This window comes from Ochotona princeps, chromosome 4 (genome assembly GCF_030435755.1).
Source record: "Ochotona princeps isolate mOchPri1 chromosome 4, mOchPri1.hap1, whole genome shotgun sequence".
NCBI classification, from domain to species: domain Eukaryota; kingdom Metazoa; phylum Chordata; class Mammalia; order Lagomorpha; family Ochotonidae; genus Ochotona; species Ochotona princeps.
The window spans coordinates 54,675,017-54,691,507 of record NC_080835.1 but is presented as its reverse complement, the minus strand read 5'-3'; the positions used below and the strand labels follow the sequence as shown (position 1 = coordinate 54,691,507).

Below are 16,491 nucleotides of genomic sequence, written 5' to 3'. Positions count from 1 at the left end.
GTGGGACAGGCAGCGGGGGAGCTCTGGATGTGCATGTGTGGGGAGGAGCTGGGCTGCATCCAAGCCAAGCCACCATCCCCCATACTCTCCCCATCCAAGTACACCTGAGTCCAGAAGATAAAATTTGGATGCAACCCACCTACCATGCCCCTGCCCACCCTCCAGTTCTCTTGTGCAGCCTCAGTTTCTCCCTGTGCCCCCCCTCCGCACCTCTTCGCTCGATGAGTGAGGCCACTGCAGTGGGGAGGGTCCTAAGAAGCCCAGGTCCACCCAGGGCAGTTGGGCTTTGCATTCAATGCTCCCTGCCTCTCCTAACAACCTGGAGATCCAGCCCAAGGTCACCTTGCCTGCATTGGGGGGCCCTCTGACAGCCCGCAGCTGCATGCAAAGGCCCTGGGGTTGGGGTCTCTGGGAGAGAAAGAGGCATAGGGTGGGTCCTGAGCTGTTTGTTCCATTATTGGATGTCTGCTGAAGGTCCCAGCACAGCTTAAAGTACTGAAGACCTGTGAGGCACAACGCAGGGACTCAGTGCTCAGCCTGCAACCCTGCCCTTAGGGGTCACCAGGAAGCAGGGTGGGGGCAGTTAGGTGCTGATGCAATCGTGGGTAGGAGCAGAGGAGGGGGCACTGGGCAGAAGAGGCATGCACTTCCTGTCAGCTCCAGGCCTGGGAGCAGGGGTCTCTGACCCTTCCATCGCCCTCCTGGCTGCACCACCCTGACCACGTCCCTGTCAGGCTTGGGGGCCCACCCTAGCCACCAGAAGGCCACAGTCTAGAAAGGCGGCCTGAGGGCAGATGTGGGCATTTGCAATGACCTGCTTGCTGTCACTTCCTGGTGACCTTGGGCATTCCTTAGGGGTCTCAGAGGGTCCGCTCTGAAAGCTGCCTTTCATCCTGACCTTCTGTTCACCCTCTGGCCGAGGAGGCTCTCCCAGCAAAGAATGGAGTGGACCGCCTCATTCATTCACCTCCCACGGCTGGGCTCTCACTGCTGGGCCCTGGGCTGGCTGCTGGGGCTGCAAGGTGCTCCCAGCCCTGTGGTTGGGGGAGGGAACTAGACCTGGACCTAAAGAATTACAGCATGTTAAGCCAAGGGAGACAGACCCAAGGCAGGCTGCCTAGGGGCCATTCAGGAGGACTTCTCAGAGGAGGCAACATTTGATGCAGAAGATGGGATATTCAACATCAATTTTCTGACCAGCTGCTGTATGCCGGGCTCTGAGGATGCAATGGTACCCACACAGTAATCACCAGGCCCTAAGATTCTTCCCTTGGGCCTGGCAAGGATGCTAGAGTGAGCCCAGGAGGGAAGAGGGCCAGCAGCAGGTGTCCCACAGAGAAGTCTGCAGCAAGAGGGGAAAGGAAAGATGTAGGGAGAGGCCCAGGGCACTGACCCAGAGCAGTGTTGTAGGGGATGGGTCACCAGGCTGGGCACTCAGGCCTGGATGGTGCTGGCAGCTGGAGCGTCAGAAGGTCCTGAATAGCTGGGGAAGGCACAAGGCTCCCTAGGGCCATGGCCAAGTTTAAGGTGTAAGGCAGGTGTATCGGAGCAGTGACCTTCAAGCCACAGCAACCCTGCGGAGGGCGGCTTCCTGGGACCAACCAGGGCCTGGGGTGGGGGGAAGGCACCCGCTCCATCCCCCTCCGACCCTCCAGTCTAGACTTCAGCCACCTGGCTCCCAGCCCTAGGAAGAGCCCTCACCAGCACGGTCAGGGCCAGGGTCTCTGGATCAGGCAAGCCGCCTTGGGGCTCTTTCAGGTGCCAGCCTCAGCTCCTTCTGCTGCTCCTCAGCAGGATCCCTGGACACCTCGACAGCCTTTGGAGCTCATAAGACCCAAACCCTGTCCGCTCAGGTTCCACTTAACCTCGCTTTCCTGGGTTCATCAGCAAAAGCAAGCTCTCTACCCTTCCCCCCACTGTCTGGCTCAAGCCAGGCAAGCACTGTCTTTCCACTCCTGAAGGAACTTTTTTTTTTTTCAGATTTATTTATTTATTTGAAAGGCAGAGTGACAGAGAGGGAGCAAAGAGATCTTCCATATACTGTTCAATCCCCAAATGGACTGTAGCAGCCAGGTGTAGGCCAGGCTGAAGCCAGGAACTTTATCTGAGTCTCCTGTAGAAGTGGCAGAGGTCCAAACACTTGGCCATCTTGTGCTGCTTTTCCCAGGCCATGAGCAAGGAGTTGATTTGTAGGTGGAGCAGTTAGAACTCAAATAGATGCCCCATTGGGATGTCCGAGGGCAGGTGGAGGCTTTACCTGCAGCATCACAGCGCTGGTGAAGGGCTCCTCACCCTCAGTTCTTCTCTTGGAGCTTCTTGCAGACTCCATGCCCTTGCACAATGCTGTCCTCCACACCATCAATGCCCCTCCCAGCATCCTCTAAAGCCTGGGGCCTGTCTAGTCTCTCCCTCTTTCCCTGATGGTAGCAGCATAGCTCTGTCTCTGTCACTCTCTTTCAATTATCTGAAAAGCAGAGACTGAGAGAAACAGACACAGAGATCTGTGGCTGACTCAATCTCCTCCCCTCTCCTCCTCCCCAAAATGTACCCAACCCAGGAACCGGCAGCTCAACCCAGAACTTCCAGCTGAGTCCCAGGAACCCAAGGACTGGAGCTGTTACTTGCTGCCTCCCACAGTGCATATAAGCAGGAAGCTGGAATCTGAACAAAAACTGGAGCCTTAACCCAGACCTCTAAAATGGCATGTGGGGACAGGGGTGCGTGTGTGTGTGTGTGTGTGTGTGTGAGAGAGAGAGAGAGAGAGAGAGAGAGAGAGAGAGAGAGAGAGAGAGAGAGACCTCCAAGAATCCAAGAATTTCTTTAACTGCCCTGCCATCCTGCTGTGTGCACGGATCCCAGCAGTGGAAGGAGGTACGCGCCCCATCAGAAGGGTGTGAGGCTGACAGCGAAGCCGCCCTACTGTGCCGCCCCGGCCGTCGCTCTCCAGGCCAATTGGTGTCTCACGCGTCGCCTCCGTGGCAACCTTCAAGGCGCATCCACACACCCCGCGCGGGCGCAGCGACAGGCCTGCGAGGGCGAGAGCCCATGGTAGGTGCATCACGACTCGCTTCCAGGCGCGTGAGAGCGTGAGGTCCTCGCACACCTCCGCCCTGACTGCACATCCTCAAAGGGGAAAAAAAAAAATCCTGACTGACGATCCTCCGCCAGGAGGGGGAAGTGTGCAAGACGGATCCGAGATTTCATTTGTAAAAACTTATTTTTCACTGCTTTCGTGAAATCGGAACATTTCACAGCAGTCAACTTCCACGTTGGCGTCCTGGGCGTTCGCAGCTGCCAAGCCACAAGGTCGGGGCCTACCACCCGGGACTCCCCCACCCGCAGCCCCCTACCCTGCCTCGCTCGGCTGCTTTTTTCTGGGAACCCTGCTCCTCCTTCACCCCTCCACGTGGCACTCCCAGGTCCTGATCCCAGACAGACCAGTCCTGTTCGCCCCGATTCCACCCTGGAATCCACCCCTCTGCCTTCAGGTGGACTCCCTCCCCAGCTGGGTCCCCCAGCCCCGCCATTATCCAGCCAGCGACCGCACCCCTCCATTGTCCACCCCGCCTGCCAAGGTGGAGTCCACGTTCCTCAGAGTCCCGCCCTTCGCCCCCTTTCTGATTGGTCCCGGCTGCAGGAGCGCACGGGGGCCCGGGGCAGGGGGAGCGGGCGCGCGTCCGCCCAGCCGGTGGCCCCTGCCGGGGGCTGGCCCTCGCGGGAGCTCCTCCCCGTCCAGGCGGGGCTGCGCCGGCGACTGCTCGGGCGCGGGGCGGGGTTGCCTCGGCTCGCCTCGGCTCGGCTCGGGCTGCGGCGCGGGCGGGGGTGCGCGGCGGGGATGACAGCGGCTGCGGCGCGGGGCTGAGCGAGCGGGGGGAAGAGGAAGTGCAGCCGCGGCCCGAGCTCCCGAGCTGGCCCGCCGGCGCTCCCGGGTCCGCCCCGCGTGGCCGAGCGGACCTGGGAAGACTCCCCGGCGGCGCCTGCCCTGCCCTGCCCAGCCCAGCCCCGGGTTCCGAGCCCGTGCGTGTAGCCACGACGCCCGGGGCGGGCAGGACGCTCTTGGCTTCAGCATACGGCTCGGCGGCTGCGGGCTGCTCGGCAGCCTTCCTCGCTCTGTGGGTCGGAGCCCCCAGCCCTGCGCCCCTGGTTTAGCGCAAGGTGGCACCGGACCTGGGCTCCAGGGAGCCCGGACGCCCCGCTCCAGGCCTAAGGACGCCTGGACCCGACCTTTCAGCTGCCTCCAACCAAACGCTTCGGACTTGGAGCGCCCGGCAAACCCCGGGCCATGAGCCCAGCGCCCTAGGAGGGGCCCCCAAGAGCAGCACGGTCGGACTGAACCCCCGTACTGGTGCTGAGAGCCGCCGCCTTCCTCCTGTCCTGGACTCGGGATTCAGCGCTTGCCTGGAGGAGAACCCCGGCTTCTTGGGTCCCGACGAGAACCTAGGCTGCAGGTGAGAGAACCCAGGATGCCGGGCACGGGGCAGAAGCAGCTCCCGACCCCGTGGCCGCAGCGCCGGGGCCAGCTGAGGGCGTGCAGGAGGCACGGAGTGGGGGCTGCTGGAACCGACTCCGAGGGAGCGGGAGAAAACAGGCACTTATTGAGCGCCTTTTGTGTGCAGGTCCGCGCCCCGCCCTGCGCATCTCCCCGTGTATCGTGTGGGCATTGACAGATGGGGAAACCGAGGCTGGCGGACGGAGTAATCCTGTTGTCTTCACTGGGGGAGGAGGGGAGCTGGAATTTGGGAAGGAGAGTGAAGAAAGGAAGCCAAGATTAAGGGGCTGGTAGCGAGAGGGCTGGGCGGCCAGCAGGAGCACCCCCCCCCCGCCCATTCCGACTGGAGCTTTTCCTGCCCCCCACTCCTACTTCCCAGGAAAGGCCACCCAGCGTGGAGGGCAGAGGTGCGCTCAGGAAGGAGAGCAGCTATCCCTGGGTCCTGGATGCTGTGCTCCAGGTCTGTAAGACCATTGGAGGGACCTGGGACACTGCCTGCCTGTCTGTGGGGATTTTCCCTGTAGAGGTCCCCACATTGGAGCCAGGCGAAGTTGCAGGAGATGTGGCCCCGGCGTTTGCCTGCTTCACTTTGCTGGTGAGGCTGCTGAGGCGGCGATACCTGGAGGAGCACCACCTGCCACAGGTCCCAGAGCCAGGAGTGGTGGGGCCAGAAGTAGGTTGAAGAAATGAACATCCCTCAGGGTGTCCACACCGCCCCCCCACCTCCAGGTAGCTTCTTAAGGAGTGGCTGGTGTGACATGGGGACGACCCTGCACAAGGCTGCTCTGAGAATCTGCGTGCTGGGTGCTTGGGCCTGTGGCCCAGATGGGAGGGCTGACCCCAGTCACCCCTTGGGCAGAACCTAGCTGCCTTTACTCTGGCCTCAGGGCTGGTTGGGTGCTCTTCAGGCTGGGGGGGGGGGGGGTGGAGGCACAGTACCAGGTGTCTTGCTTCCCAGCAGGAGTCCTGCTTCTGCCTCCAGGAGCTTGTTCTGGGAGAAGGGGTGTTGTGGAAGAGCCCTATGGTGTGCTGTAGCTGCTCTGAGCAGGAAGGGATAGAGTTGTGGCCTTGGTCTGGTTTCTGTGGCCTTGGCTAGGACGCATTAGCTCCATTTGTACCGGGCTTCCTGGGGTCAAGGGGAAGCCACCTGGAAAGCTCCTGGGGAAGGGGGAGCAGAGTGGTCAGCTGAAGGCTGCCAGTCCCTGGCATGGTGGGGGAGGGGTGGGAAAGCCAACAAGAGAAGACCTGGGGGCTTGGCCTTCCCGCTCCCCGTCCTTGATCTGAGGTTAAATGCTCCTAATAATCCCACGGCAGAACAAAGCTCCTCTTTGATGAACTAGCTTCCCACCTGTGATCTCATTTCCAGGTGGGAAAAACCTGGAACCTGGAGTGAGCGAGTGTGACAGAACAGGGCTGGGGCTGTCCCCCTGGCATCCCTGTGCGACTCTAAGCCTTACCTGTCAAAATGGGGTCAGGGCAGGCTCAGCTAATGGGGTGAGTGCACAGGGCAGGCTGGCCAGTGCTGAGAGCTGGCTGTGCTCGCCAAGGCTGGGCTAGGTATTCATGGCTATCTTATGTGGAAAACTGATGCCCAACAAGGTGCAACCCACCTACCCCAGGGCCTTTGGATTTGCTTTGGGAGTGGTTTGCGTGCTGGTTTACATGCCAGGTGGCCTAGAAGTTGGCTCGATGGGCTAAGCAGCAGCCTGGAGCCCCCACAACTGGTGAGGCCAAGGTTAAGTTGAACCAGGTGGGCAGGCGTCTCTGCTCCTCCCCCGCCAGCCCCAAGGAGCTCCCTCCTTGAGCCCTGCCTGGCTGCTTCTCTATAATTAGAATGAGTACCTGCTTTCCCGGGTCTGCAGGGGATTAAATGAGATGCGTATACACAGAGCCTGGCCAAATACCCATGGCCTTCCCTCCGAGGGAGAGGATGCTTGAGTTCTGACCAGGAAGCTGGGGTAAACACTCAGACTTGCCTTGGATTTGGATGCAAGTGGCTGTTGCTGACTCCTCTGGGGGTCAGCTCCCCTTAACTACCACTCCCCCCGCCCAATCTCCTAATTTTATAGCCTTCTAGAAGCCACCTGAAACCATTGGTAAGGAGCTCTTGTTCTGACACCTGCCACTTACCCTTCACCCACTGGCTTCCTGCTGGGGGATGCTGGTGTCTAGTCCCCCTGGCCCATGGTTAGCCCCTGGAGGCACAAAGGAATGATGAATCATTTATGACTCCCCTTCCTGGGATAGCTCTGTGGCCAGCTGAGCTTCTGAACCCATCAGTGTCCGTGGCTCCTGTCTTGCTGTGAGTAGCCTTGGCCATGGGGTGTTCTTATCTGGGGAGGGCAGACTGACAGGAGAGTGACCTGTTATCAACCCCAGCCAGTTGAGATGGGATCAAGCTGTCGGCCTCTGGTGCCACGGGGGAGGCTGCAGTAACTGAAGGGGAGGAGCAGGAGGGTCTGGACTGGAGCTGAAGGCTGCTTGTAGAGAACAGGGCCCCTTCCTGCCCCATCCATGGGTTGGACCCTGGCTATACCATCTGCTTACCTGGGAGATTCCCCATCCCAACCCCATCCAGGTTTCTGTGTCTTCCTCTATGAGATGAGGGCCATAAAACTCCTCAGGGTGGCGATGGGAGATGGCGAGGTCACATGTGTCACACACACACACACAGAGCATGATGGGTCCTCGGTGTGGAGAGGGCTGCCTTACCATCAACCTGAGCCATGGGCCAGGCCAGCTGTACACCTTGGCATGCTGTGGCCGGTATAGGGAACAGAGAACTGGGTGTGAGGTTGTGAGCAAACTCATGGTTCAGCACACATCATGGAACCCCAGTAGAGCCTTCTTTGGCTCCCTGAGCCCCTACTTGTGGCATCCAGGACAGGCCTGGCCCACTGAGCTGCGTTGCAAGAGCTCTGGGCTACACTCTGCTCAACACTGTCCCCTCCGCACAGAAGAGCTAACTGCCACTCCGTGGCTGACAGGTTCCCACTCATCAGAGCAGTTGTCCCTGTGCTATCTGGGCAAGGCCCAGCTTGGTTCATTAGTTCTCCCAGTGACTTTCCTGGATCACCTACTCCTCTGCTCATGCCCCTTCTGAATCTTTAACCTTGAATGATAACAAGTCAGGCTTGCTACCCAGAACAGGCCCCCCTCCTTGTGTGATGCTACTCTGTATTAGCAATAGTTGAGACTGTCTGGGAGCCGGACACTCCAACAGACGCTGCTCTCCCAACTCCCCAAATGGGGACTCAGAGAGGTGCATTATTTTGCTGAAAATCACATAGACAGTGGGAACCTTAATGGGAAGTAAGGCTGGCACCCATTTGGGAAAAACCGGAAGCAGATGGGAAAGCTGGGCTTCTGTCTGTGACTGTTTAGACAGCTAGGCAGCTTTTTAGGAGACATCCTATCTCCTCAACTTGACCCAAACACCATTAAAGACGACTTTGCATATAGAAAGCCCAGCCCCTGAGCCATTTGCAGAAGCATGGTGTTGGCTGGCTGGCTGGCTGGCTCTGTGGCCTGGTGCCATGGGCTCCCATCTGTGGTCCTGACTGCCCCTCGTGTAGGCTGAGCTGAGCGGGCTGCTGTGCAAGAGCCCTGAGGCTCCAGCTTTCTGCAGTGTCCTTGGTGACCCTGGCAGGAGGCGGCCGGAGACCACAGCAGCAGGGTCAGCGGATGTGGTGTGACAAGCGGCTGTGATTTTTGGCTGGGGCCGCCGTCTGGGCCAGCAGGCCCTGTGGTCACTAGAAGAAGGGTGGTGACCTGGGCTGCAGGCAGCATGGTCATTAGCGAGGCAGGGGCAACCCTGTGATTGGGTGCTGGCTGTGCCAGACCCGGTTGGCAGGACTAGAGGGGCAGGCCGGCCCAGCCCCAGAGGGGGGTCATTGGCAGGGCAGCCGGCTTTTCCTCCCTTTGCCCCCCTCCAGGCAATAACAAGGGCACCTGGGCACCAGAGCTTGGTGGCCTAAGCATGCCCTTTCTCTTGCTGGGAATTACTAGGTCCAAAGATGCCTCCTTCTTCTAACACTGCCCAGGACTTCCCCCAAGCAGGTAGAATCGAGGTCTCCCCTCGATGACCCCTGCTCACGGATGGTAGTCTGGCTTGCTAGTCAGAACTGCATGCTGTGGCCCCTGATCTTCCTGTGCCTTGAGTGCCTGGCACAAGGTAGCAGCCCCTGAGCCAGATGCCTGTGGGACCAGGGCTCGACTCTTGCACTTCTGCTTTCCTTGCTGCTGTTCAGGTTTAATGAGCCGAGGGGATGGGTATTAGGAACAGTGTGCATCCCATCCCCTTGATGACCTCGTGAAGGGGCGACTCAGCCGAGCTGGTGAAGGAGTCCAGTGATGAATGGTGGTGAGCAGGGCTTCCCTTGCCTGTGTCGGATGGGGCCGTGGTTGCCTGCTCCTCCAGGGAGCAGCGGTGTGTGAGCTGGCAGCTGAGGGACTGGGAGGGAGCCCGAGACCTGCATTTTGCTTCTCAGTCCCCATGACCGAGGGCAGCAGCCTAGGGATTCAGCGAGCAGGTTGTTGGGCAATGTTGTGTGAGTCCTCCCTTCTATAGAGGCATGCTCATCCACTTCCATCCACTGCTCTGATGCGCACGCACGCACATGTATATACACACATGTGTATGCGATTGGTGGTTCTCGTCTGTGGAGAAGACCAACCTCAAACGAGTGAACACACAGATGCAGGACATACCAATTGTGTGACCTGGTCAGTCACCATGATAGCCGTGGCTGGTAGCCTAGGGTAAAGTACAAGTGGCTGGGTTTGCCCTCTCAGGGTCTGTTACCCCATCTGTCAAAGGGGGATCATTCTAGAACCTGCTGCCTAGGGCAGTGGTGAGGATTAAGTAGATTAGGCTTGTAAAGTACTGGGAAAGATGTCGGCTCAGGAGGTGTGTGAGCTGCTGTCATCCACTATCTCCAGCACCTTAGTGGAGAGGCCGAGAGAGAACAGGTGCTTGGAACAAATCCCAGGCCAAGGGCGGCTGCCACGCGGAGCAAGGGAATGGACAGCCTGGTGTAGGGATGGGAGGGCCTAGAGGCTGCGACAACACAGGGTGTGACAAGGAAAGCCAGGGTGAGCAGAGAGTCAGAGAAGGCTTGCCGGAGGTGGGCGCTCCAACAGCATGTGTCCACTGAGTTGGGACCACTGGGATCAGTCAGTGAGTCCCCAAAGTAGCCAGCGATGGGGAAGCTAGGCTCACCCCCCAGCACTGCTGCTTCTTCAAGCTTTTCTGTCTTCACCACATGTGACATTCAGCTTGGAGGGCATGAGCAGGTGCAAGGGTTTGGGGGAAAAGCGTGAGCCATGACTGCAGGAGACCCAGCTCTCACCAGGCCTGGTTGTAAATCTGCCCAGTCCGCAGGCCTGTTCTGCCTTCTTGTGTCTTCATGTGCCCTAGGCACGCCCGTAGGTGTGGGGTCTTCAGCACTCAACCTACAACTGGTTAGCCTTGGGCGGCCTCATCTCACTGTCTGGCCTGGAAAGCTCAGAGAACAAGTTCCCCCCAGCCTGTGACCTCCCCTCTCCCTGCCCGTCTGGAGGGAGCCAGGACCCCACAAAGGGCTCCTCTTTGTAGCTGGCAGCTTGAGGGTTTTGCTGGCATCCCAATCCTGTCAGAAGGTGGGGTGTTCCCCAGGGAGCAAATGCAGATCTGTCTGGAAGAGGTGTGGGTTAGGGAATGCCTGGGGCAGGAAGGACAGCAGGGGACACCCAGGCCCATGGCTTTCACCCTTGGCTGACTGCACAGGGCAATCATCTGGGTGGCTGAGAAACCCTGCCCAGCCCCACCCCATCACTGTTGAGGCCAGCTCCAGGCGTCGGCAGTCTGTCCAGCCTCCCAGGGCATTTCTGGTTCAAGCTTGCCACCCACTGCAGTACCCTTGCACACCATTAGGGCCAGAAGCTCATTACTCTACTGTGGCTCCTCTGTCTGGAGGAATGAACCAACCTTGCAAGCAGACCACCCCGTGGTGCCAACACTCCTTTGCTCCCTGCTTGGCTGTCAACTCTGAGCCTTGCTTTCCTCATCTGAAAAATGGGATGCACAGCCACCTCCACCTAAAGCACCACCGTGCATGGAGAATGCAGGGCCTGACATTGTGGTGGGTGTGCAGTGGCTGGGCTGGGCTGGACTCAAGAGCTTAGGCCTCCCCGCCCCAGCCACCTAAAGCCAGACCTCTGGGATGCTGGCTGGTTGGCTTGCTGGGGGAGGGGACAGCCAGCTTGCAGTCTGAGATCCTACTTCCTAAAGGCTAAAACCAGGCAGCAAGTGAGCAAGCTAGAGAGTGAGCGAGAGGGTTCTGTTTGGAGGTAGTGGCCAGCCGCAGCCTCCTGCACAATGAGGCTTTGTTTGAAGCAGCTTGTTTTTCCAACTCAGACACCCAGTCGCATCACCCTGCACCTGGAGAAGTTGGAAGGTTTGCTCTCTGTTAACCTAGGGTAGGGCCAGGGTACAGGGTAGGGGTTGGCACCGAGGCCCTTGGGTGGGCCTTCACCCCTAGCTGACCCGGCTGAAGTTGATCACCTCTGCTGGGAGTCAGGCTGATATGGTTATTTCACAGGAGAATTTGGGTCTGGGTCCTGGCATTGTTGCTGGGGAGTGATGGGACCTTGTGCAGGTCATTCTACCATTCCGAACACCTGCTGCTTCCTCTCCCATGCATGGGTCGGCTGGACTTGGTCTGCCTGGGCTGCATGAACCTGATGTGGTATGCTCAGTGCCCATGAGTGCGACCCTGGAGAGCTGAACTCTGCCCCACCCACCCACTGCCCCACCCACCCACTGCTCTGCACATCCCAGTTGCTCCTCTGCTCCCTGACTCTGGCCAGGCCCCAGCAGAGGCCTGCCCAGTCGATCCTGTGTATCCCTTCAGAGGGTTGTTCTGGAAGCTTCTGTTGGTGTGTTATACAGAGGCTATGTGGGTTACTGGGATAGGGCAGTGTGGGGTCTTTTGTGCCCTGGCACAGCCAGAGAGAGGGTAGAGGGTACAGGTCAGCTTGAGGTGGGGTGGTGGCTGGATAGCACGGCTCCCAAGGCTGGCAGTGGAAGAAGTGGGCAGCTGCAGGGATACCCAGCAGAGGGTACATCTCTATCCTCTTTCCTCCCACCGCCAGCCCTGTTCCTGGGTCCCTTTTGGGAGAGCCTGCTGAGCCCAGTGTCTTACCCTGAGGCCAGCCCTGGGGCGTAGGCAGGGAGCAGAGGGCAGCATGGAGTCCCTACTTATGGGCTCCCTGACACACAGTTTAAGGACCCCCTTACTAACCCTGCTGTCTCACTCCAGAGAGGACCTGAAATACTCCCATTACCCAGTCCCTCAGGATAGCCATCTTTGCCTCCTCCCCCCACCGGGCTGCCTTTGGTTTCCAGGGTGACCTTGCCAGAGGGAAGCCTTAACTCTGGGTGAGGCGAAGGTCAGCTGGTGTCAGGGGAGCTTGGGCCCGGTAACGCTGGGATGGCTGCTCGGTACATCCTCCACAGAGCTGGGTCAGTGTTGCTGTTTCTGGAGCAACCTTGGGCCCAAGACAGCTTCTCCTCTCTGGAACAGGCTGGCGAAGGGGAGTTGGGGACTGGTCAGACCAGGGCCCCAGGGTAGGGAGGGCAAGGGAACCCTGGTAAGTAGGGAGCAGAGCGCCTCTTGCTGCAAGAGCTGGGACTGAACCACAGAGAGGGCAGGAGCAAGAACAAATCAAAGAGCAGAGTTGGGCCACTTTGCGTGGGAAGTCCCTGGGGCCCCCAAGGGGTGGTGTCTGTGGGTACATGGCTGGGCAGGCCTATCATGCCAAGTCCTCTCCAACTAGCTGCTAGTGCATATAAGCCGTCCCTACCCTGGAGGTTCCCCTGGCCTCCCCAGTACTCCCCACCTGGTCCCTGAAGGCCAGGCAGGGAGATGCCCGTGTGGTGAGGGGGAGCCTTCAAACCCTGGAGGCTTCCTGAGGAGGGAGGTATGTAGGTCTCAGTGTGGGAGCCCAGGCCCCAGAGCTCCAGCTCTGCCTCTGAGCAGAACTGCAAAGGCACCAGGGAAAGCACCCAGCCTCTCTGAGCCTTGATCACTCATCCATGGTGTGAGAGTGGAGACGCTTACCTTCCGGGCTGTTTGCAAGGTAATATAATGATGCAATGCAGCATCCTGAATTTTAGGGATGCCCAGATTCTGCTCCGTGTGCTGTCCATTCTGAGTGCCCTTTCTGGAAGTTCTTCCTTGTGGCTAGCTGGAGTCTGTTGTGTTACATTTGGAATAAATTGGGGATGGGAGCAATTGTGATTTTCACCGTGGGACTTGGTGGCCCAAGGCAGGGTGGCAGTGGAGGTGCCTTCTTCCTACCTACTGACACTCCTCTCCCTCTGTGTTCCAGGAGAGTGATTCTAGGACAGTGGAGGGGGTTCCTATGCCATGCCTGGAAGGTTTGGGTCCTGGCACCTCCCCACCCAGTCCTGTGCTGTGTGGCCTGGAGCCAGGGAACCACCCTGTGCTGCAGTGAGCCTCTGAGGGGGTGTCTGAGGACCCTGCTCTTCCTCTCCCTCCCTTGCTGGGACTCTAGCCAGCCTGGGAAGCCACAGCTCAGGGCCCTGCCGGTGGCAGCTGGAGGCAGGAGCTGAGTGCACTCATTAGACCTGGGCTTCCAAGGCCAAGAGTTGAGTTCAAGGTCAGATTGAGGTTACTAGGACCAGGTAGCATCCGCCTCTGCTGACCAAGACTTGGGAGAGCCTGAAGCGCTTGGACTTATCCAATGAGGTCTGTTCTCATGGTTGAGCCAGGTCTAGGAGGAGACCTTTTCACCCATCACATCTGCTGTGAGCTGGTTTGGAGAGGGTGGGAAACCTCTGAGAAGTTCAGGGCCTGGCCCAAGACCCTGCAGCCGCTGGATGTGGAACACTGAGAACCCTGGAGGGGGATCCCATGGCCCCTGGGCAAGGCTGCCCTCTAGGTCAGCAATGGGGCATGAGCCAGATGCCCCTCTGGTCTGGGAGAGGACCCCACAGGCATCTGTAGACTGAGGGGTCTGCTGGGGCTCCTGGGACTGGGGTCATGGTGCAGGAGCTGTGGGCTGCGGCCAGTTCCCTAGGCCCTTGTGAACCTCAGCACTTAGAGGAACCAAGGCTTGGTTCTCATTGCCGTGGCCACAGGAGAGCTTGGCGTTGAAGAGCACCGGGTCCCGGGTCCCAAGGTAGGCTGCAAGGAGAGGGCCTCAGTGTCTCTGGGAGGACAGAGCAGGAGAGGTCTGGAAGCAAGACAGACCTGCGTTTGCATGCTCCTCCCACCAAGCCTCTGCCTTCAGGCAGGTTAGTAACCAGCAGAGCCCCAGTTTGCTCAGCTGTGAAAGGGACAAACTTCCCAACAGCCAATCGATAGTGACACTTCTCTGGCTGGCTGTGACATCAGGCAAGGGGATGCCGGTCATGCCGGGCAGTGCCTGATGACGCATCATATTTATGATTTATCAGGCCCACCTTGTGGATGGGACCCTGGAGGCTCAGGGATGGAAGGCAACTTGCCTGAGGTCATACAGTGATTTAGCTTGTTCCCCTAGACTTCCTGTTTGTCCCTCTCTATCCTCAAGTGACCTGATACCTCTTTGATCCAGAACCTTCCCTTGCAATCTGCTGTCTGTGGCCAGCCTGTGTCCCCTGGCAGGGCACACACAGAGGCTCTTTAATTGGTTTGTCCTGTGCAAGAGCATGTTGATGAGGTGGTGTAAAATAGAAGTAGCATTTTCCCCAGGCAGCTCTGGCTTGTGTCACACCCTGAAGGCTTCCTTCTGCTCCTGTCACCTGTATACCCAGTTCTGAGAGCTCTGGGTGGGAGCCCTTGAGAAGAGGGTGGGAGAGCCCAGCGCAGCCCCACATGGTCCCCTTGCAGGGAGGGGCTGTGCGCTGGTAAGTGGACACCCCTCAGTCCCGGCACCCATTGACCCTGGGTGGCTGCACGTGTTCCACTCCGGTTTCTGGCTCTTCCCATCCAGTGCTTGCAGTCTGTTGCCCCACAGCCTTTGGCAGCCTGGCACCACTCTCTCCCCTCCAGTGTGTGCATGTGCATACTTTGTATACAGCTTCTACAAGTTGGGGACTGAGCAGGGAGACGGTTGACCTTACTAGAATCCATACATTTATTCATTCATACCTCTTCACCTGGCCTCTGGTGAGCATTGCCTTGCTGGGAATCCCATCCACCCACCCGTGCACCTGTCCTTCCTGACTGAGGACTGCTGCAGTAGTTCATGATCAGTCATGGCATGGCCACGCCCTCGCAGCAGTGCACAGGGGAAATTAGGACGCATGTGGTGAGAGCTGGAAAAGGATGGTGCCGTTTATAACCTGCCGCGGCTCGCATTACTGCTGCACCGAAGCTACCCAACAGCTTGAGAACAGCGATGTCCCTGTTTTGTGGACAGTGAAGCAAAGCAGGGGGAGGTCCCCAACCCAGTGGCCAGCAGAGCGCACAGAATTGGGTTAGAAGCTCACTCGGGTCTCCCCCTGGGCCAGGAGCTTTTCCCTCCTCTGCTTCTGTGCAAGCCACACAATGATGCCACCTTCATTTTCTGCTGCCGTCACAAAGGACTGCCACAGGGGGCGCTGAGTCAGACGTTCTGCCTCTGTAACATAGGTAGGAGGTGGCCTCAGCTTGGTGCCAGTCCCCAACCCCCTTTGATACACCCTCCCTGCCCCTGCAGTGGGCCAGGGCCACATCCAGTGTCCACTACCCAAACTATGCTTCAAAGAGCCCTGGTTCCAGAGGATAGAGGTAGGCACTTGAGTGCATGGGTACACAGATTCAGGAAGCACTGAGCAGGGCTTCTTGGGACCTTTTGTGTGTTGGTTTGAATGAGGGATCTCTGAAGGGATCATGTGACCAGTGTGTGGCCAGCTCCCCAAGCTGCACTGCTCTGATGCAGTCAGGTCTGGGACAGGGCTGAGAACAAGTCCTCTCTCGGCTGTCCTGCCCATAGAGGCTTTAGCTGGGAACCAATGTCTTAGCCCAGGACCAGTTGATTGTTTTTGAGAACGCATCTGGAGTACTGTGTGACCCCCAGGAAACACTTTATGACTGTGGCATAGCTTCAGACACCTGGGCCAGGGGAGAGTGTGGGTATTTCTGCTCTTTCATCTACCAAATGTAGATGTCTCAGGCATCTGTTGTGTGCCGGGAAATGCCAAATCAAAGCCCCAGAGACTTAGCCCTCCCCAGGCCCACTGAAGTTTTTTTATTTGGTTATTTTGTTTAAAGATGTATTGGGACTGGTGCAATAGCTTAATTTGCTAACCCTCCCCTTGTAAGTGCCAAGATCCCATATGGGCACCAGTTTGATCCTGGCTGCTCCAATTCCCATCCACCTCCCTGCTTGTGACCTGGGAAGACAATAGAGGATGGCCCAAAGCCTTAGGACCCTGCAATAATGTGGGAGACCTGGAAGAGGATCCTGGCTTCTGGCTTCAGATTGGTCAGCTTCAGCCATTGCAGTCACCTGGGAAGTGAACCAGTGGATGGAAGATCTTTGCTTCTCCTTTTCTGTAAATCTGCCTTCCGATAAAAATAAATGAATTTAAAAAAGATGTATTTATTTTTATTTGAAAGACATGTTTATGGAGAGAGAAGGAAAGAGTAAGAGATCTATTCACTGATTCACTTCCCTAATAGTCACAAAAGCTGGAGCTGGCCCAGGTTAAAGCCAAGAGCCAGGAGTTTCTTCTGGGTCTCCCTTGGTGGTGGTTGGGGGTGGGGAGGCAGTGAGGGCCCTGAGAATCCAAAAGCTTGCTGAGCAAATGCCGCCTAAGAGTCCTTGCCACTGGCTCTTCCTAGGCCTTGGCCCTGATTCAGGTTGTTGGGGGAGACAGGAGGAAAGTGGGAGAGGGGAGTCCAGCAAGGCTGGGGTTTGGGGATCCAAGCATGCCACAGCGTGCACAACTTAGGAAAGCGTGCAGTGTGTCCCAGGCGGGTTGCTCGGCCTCTGGGTCTGGCTCCCTCTCTTGTGATGGACACGCATGA

At 58.2% G+C, this 16,491-nt stretch overlaps 1 protein-coding gene across 3 annotated transcripts in view; it reads left to right on the top strand.

Annotated features, from left to right (window-relative positions):
* The first annotated feature begins 4,014 nt into the window (after nucleotides 1–4,014).
* GDPD5 (glycerophosphodiester phosphodiesterase domain containing 5) overlaps nucleotides 4,015–16,491 on the top strand; it is a 69,992-nt gene continuing 57,515 nt past the window's right edge. For 2 of the 3 annotated variants that reach the window (XM_058663589.1, XM_058663590.1), the window contains exon 1: nucleotides 4,015–4,448. The gene's annotated coding sequence lies outside the window, so the exon portion shown is untranslated. Of the gene's footprint in view, nucleotides 4,449–4,868; nucleotides 4,950–16,491 lie in introns of all 3 variants that reach the window. The other variant, XM_058663592.1, reaches the window with a different exon arrangement.